General features: G+C 39.9%; 1 protein-coding gene across 5 annotated transcripts in view; it reads left to right on the forward strand.

Moving 5' to 3' along the window:
- Nucleotides 1-5,002, forward strand: part of GRIK1 (glutamate receptor, ionotropic, kainate 1) — a 460,689-nt gene that overhangs the window by 264,033 nt on the left and 191,654 nt on the right. The gene's annotated exons all lie outside the window — the stretch shown is intronic.

Raw genomic sequence — 5,002 nt, forward strand, 5'->3', positions numbered from 1 at the left:
ATTTCATTTTCATTAAAATGAACAAAATGAAAATATTGTTTCCAAAACAATATTTAAGACTGCAAATTATTTTAGACAGTCCCAAAGAGAGTAGATCTATGGATCAAACTTTTCAAAATGTGTTTCCTAAGACAACAATCCCACTGTATGTCACAGTCACAAGGAACACTGTCCTGTCATCAGATGAATTTGGGAGATACTGAGTTAAACACTCAAGTTGTTTCCCTTCCTGCAGGACTTCTGAGAGACAAATGTTATTGTATGGTGTGAATTTTTAAGAAGGATGAAATGAAGCAGTGCCTCCCAAACATATTTGACCACTAAACTCTCTTAATGTATAAGATCTCATGGGCAACATCTATGCACACACATTGGTAGATACTGCTCTGTGGGAGCTCTGAACCTCCATTTATTTTGGTTTCAAATATCAGTTCTAATCTTTAACAGCAATATGTTCTTCTCAGCAAGAAATTTCAGGTTGAGAAATAACAAATACGGAAGAAGAAAACTAGAAAATTGGGATGCAACACATAATATAGCTTCCCTGGAACCACAGGTTGTGAACTTGTTTTATTCCATTCATTTAATTAATAAGGAGATAAATAGAATCATGAGCTCTTCAGCGTGAATATGTGTCATTTAAATGAGATGTTAAAAGCTAAAACTATTAACTGCTCTCAAGAGACATTAAAGGGATCAGACTTTCATAAGAATGAAAGTTTGGCATGAATTCTTTGGCAATATTCCTGGCTCTTGCCTAAAATCTGCTGTTGAACAGGAGATGAGCCATACCTCCATGATATTAAGGGGCTGGCAGCCTGATGAAAAGTAAGCTTTGAAAGTGCTTGGGGACAATGGGCCGTGATTGTTGGGAGAGAGTGAGAAATCATCACTAAAAAGGCAGTAATGGAAAAAGTCAAGCAATCTCACTACAGACCTCAATAACCACCCTCCATCTTCCCTGCCTATCTCAGAGGCCTCTGTCTGGGCAGAACAAACTACTTTGTGAGGCATACTGTGAAGGCACAAGGAGGAGAATAAGTTCAACTGAAGGACCATTTACTGGGGCCAACATACTACGACCAAATCACTGCATTTAGCTCTGAAAGAGAAGGCACATTTTGGTAGATGCTGTCCCAGTCTTCGAGGAACAGGCAGAGCAGGATGTAGGCTTATTTTACACAAAAATAAATTCCTTGAAATATGTAGTAGATTTTATGTTACCAAAAGAAAGGGAGAGTTCACCTTTGGCTGGAGGAATCAGGAAAGATTCCACATAGGAGGAGACAAAAAGCAGGCTTTTTGCTTTGCTGAAAGAATAATTGACTGCTATACCTATTTTCTTTTTCTGTACTCTACACCAGTAATGCGAAGTGTCCCAAAAGACTGGAAGCTCTGCTGAGGGCAGGAAGCAAGCATCTTTCATCTTTGTACTTTCCACTTCTCCTAGCATACTCTTAGACATTAATAGATGGCTAATAATGTTTTATGAGTTAAACTGAGTATTGAATAACACTGGAATAAGAGTAACTTTGGCTTTGGGTAGTTTTTATGGTGCAACTCAAATTTATTAAGGAAAATTACTAGTAGTGTTTACTAAACTGTGCATAATCCACGGCCTTTCTCTTACTAGCTGCCCTCTGAAGTACATCCATAATTCCTTGCTCCATATTTTCTAATTCTTCAAAGGCCATTCCTAGTGAATTAATGCAAATCTCTTTAAGGCATCAAAGAGTGAGCCTGGATGTGGTTATTGTCTCAAGGATGACATCAAACCCCATTCTCGTGCCTCAAAGGATACCAATACCTGAAGACACTTATAGCAGACTGGGTCAGAGCCAGTTTGCAGTTGAAGCTGTCCTTGTCCTTAACCACAACTCTGTTCTTGGCTGGGACTTTCTGAAAGGTAAAAATCCAATCTCTTCTGTCCATTCACTTTCCATCAGGTCAAGAAACACCTGCTTCCCATCCAAATCCATCCAGCATGGAATCTTTACCAAGAATGTGTTGAGCTCCAAAGATAAACCAAAAACAGGAAAGCTGAGTGAGGAAGAGAGCATTTATCTAAGGGAATCCTACAATTTAAATCCGTAGCCTTGGAATTAAAGGTGCAGTAAATATAGGCCTATAGTAAATTGCTTATGATGTAATAAACTAGAATTATGGATGTGGCAATAAAGAGAGGCAATAGAATATTGTATATTTAAGGAGCAGCTATCAGCAAAGGAATAGATCAAACTGCCATCTTGTTTTCTGTTGATAGCTTCTGGAATGGTTATTATTCCACAGGAATGCAAAACAGGAGTCAACACTACAAACGCTTCCCATGTCTTGATTGTCAGCTAATGGTTTTACCTTTCTTCCTGGATGACCTCACAGATGGTCACAACAGGCACACAGAAGTTAGTTAAGGGAGCAAGCGAGCTTTGTTAGAATACATACGGTATCTTGGCCCTGTCACATTCTGAATAGGAAAATACCATAAACAAAAAACTCAATGTGTTGTACAGTACAGCTATGTGTCATATTTGCATAAATCATGCTAGAGAGTTAAAAATTGCTATTTGAAGAACTGAATAAAATAGCATTTTACAAAGAGAAAAGAAACACAGCAATTAAAAGTGACCAATATGAAAACTTCCTAAAGACAACTGAGATACTGCATTAGTTTCCTGTGTCTATCATCACAAATTACCACCGATGGTGGCTTAAAACGACAGAAATTTATTCTCTCACAGATCCCAGAGGCCAGAAGCCTGAGATCCAGGTATTAGCAGGGTCTTATTTTCTCTGAGGGCTCTAGGGGAAATTCATTTCTTTGTTTCCTCCAGCTTCTGGTGGCTCAGTCATTCCTTGGCTTCTGGCTGCATCACTCCAGTCTCTGTCTGTTTTTGTTTGTTTTGTTTTTTGAGATGGAGTCTTGTTCTGTCGCCCAGGCTGGAGTGCAGTGGTGCGATCACGGCTCACTGCAACCTCTGCCTCTCAAATGCAAGCAATTCTCCGCCTCAGCCTCCTGAGTGGCTGGGATTACAGGTGCCCGCCACCATGCCTGGCTAATTTTTGTATTTTAATAGAGATGGGGCTTTGCCCTGTTGACCAGTCTGGTCTCAAACTCCTGACCTCAAGTGACTCATCTGCCTCTTTAAATCTACACATACTCCCGGGTGATGCCATTCAGTCTCATGGCTTTAAATGCCACCTTTATGGTGATGACTCCCAAATTTCTATGTCTAGGCCCAATCTCTCCCCCATAAGATCCAGACTGATATATCTAACTTCACAGCTGGCCTCTCCACTTGGACTTTAAAAAAATAAAAAAAAATTTAAAAAACTTTAAGTTCAGTGGTACATGCACAGTTTTGTATATAGGTAAATATGTGTCATGGGGGTTTGCTGTGCAGATAATTTCATCACCCAACTATTAAGTCTAGTACCCATTAGTTATTTTTCCTGATCCTCTCCCTCCTCCCATCCCTTGTCCTCCAATAGGCCCCAGTGTGTGTTGTTCCCCTCTATGTGTCCATGTGTTCTCATCATTTGGCTCCCACTTATACATGAGAACACGTGGTCTTTGGTTTTCTGTTCCTGCAGCAGTTTGCTGAGGATGATAGCTTCACTTGGACTTCTAGTAGGGCAGCACGAAAGAATCATGTCCCACGTCAAACACCTTCTGCATCACTCTTCGTCGTGGTCAATGGCAATTTCAAGCCAAAAACCTGATGTTATCCTCGACTCCATTCTTCTCACTTATGCTTCATCAGCAAATCCTGCTGAAGTCCTTCAGATTTTATCGAGAACTCAGTCACTTTTTGTCACATCTCAGTCCCACTAATCTGTACAAAGCTGTCATCACCTCTCATCTGGATGATTGAAATAGACTCTTACTGGAATAGCCTATTATTGCAACAGCTCCGAGGGCAGATCTCCCTGTGCTTTGTTCTTGCCCTTCTCCTCCCTTCAGTCTATTCTTAATACAGAAGCCAGCTGGATTCTCTTGAAATATGTCATATCATTTCACTCCTCTGCTCAAAGATGGCCAGTGGTTTCCCATCTCACCCAGAATAAAACCCACAGCCCTGTGGTGGCCCTTAAGGCCCTCTGTGATCTGCTCCAATCCACCCGTCACTTCTCTGAGCTCATCTTCTACCAGTCCAAGCCCAGCTCACCCAACTTCAGTCTCACTCTTCCTCAAAAATAGCATTAGGCTGCTCCCACCTTAGACATTATATTTTCCCTGGCTGCAACGCTCTTCTCCCAATATCTTTAGAGTGGTTTTCTCATTACCTTCAGGCTTTTGCTCAAAAGTTGCCCTCCTAGCAAGGAATTTCCTCGCCTCTCACTCTGACATGTCAATGCCCGTCTTCCTGTTCGTGACCAATTCCCCTTCTAAAATAAAAGCTACAAAAGTAAGATGTATATCTCTTGCTCACTGGCACATCCCAGTGCCTCACACAGTATCTGGCTAGACATTTTACAAATAAATGAAGAAATAAATGAACAAATCATTGGATGAGTGAGTTATTCATTAGAATCATGGACATGATATACATATATATACACACACATCTACACATATATATACACATATATATGATATATATATCATATATATATATAAAAAAAACCAGGAACTGAAGTAAAACAACAACTAAATATAGGTGAATTGTAATTCTATCACATTTCCAAAATGGTTATCATTGGAATATATTTACCATTACAAGGTAAGTTGAGTCCTTGAGAGGAACAAAATGGAAAACCATTATTTTCCTGTGTGGTTTTCTCTTTTTTATCATTAAATGAGATTGATTCTCTGCCACAATGAAACATTGTCTGAAATTCCTTTTGGAAAGAAGAGGGTAAATTTAATATTTTCACTTACCTCTCAGCACAGGCCTCATCTAGAGACAGATGGAGTCAGTAGGCAGCAGTGGAATTCCCTCCCTTTAAGGTTCTTACCTGTAACGATGGCTTCAGTTTTCACCATGTTACACTGAGTTGATTC

This window comes from Mandrillus leucophaeus, unplaced genomic scaffold (assembly GCF_000951045.1).
Source record: "Mandrillus leucophaeus isolate KB7577 unplaced genomic scaffold, Mleu.le_1.0 Scaffold600, whole genome shotgun sequence".
Taxonomy (NCBI): domain Eukaryota; kingdom Metazoa; phylum Chordata; class Mammalia; order Primates; family Cercopithecidae; genus Mandrillus; species Mandrillus leucophaeus.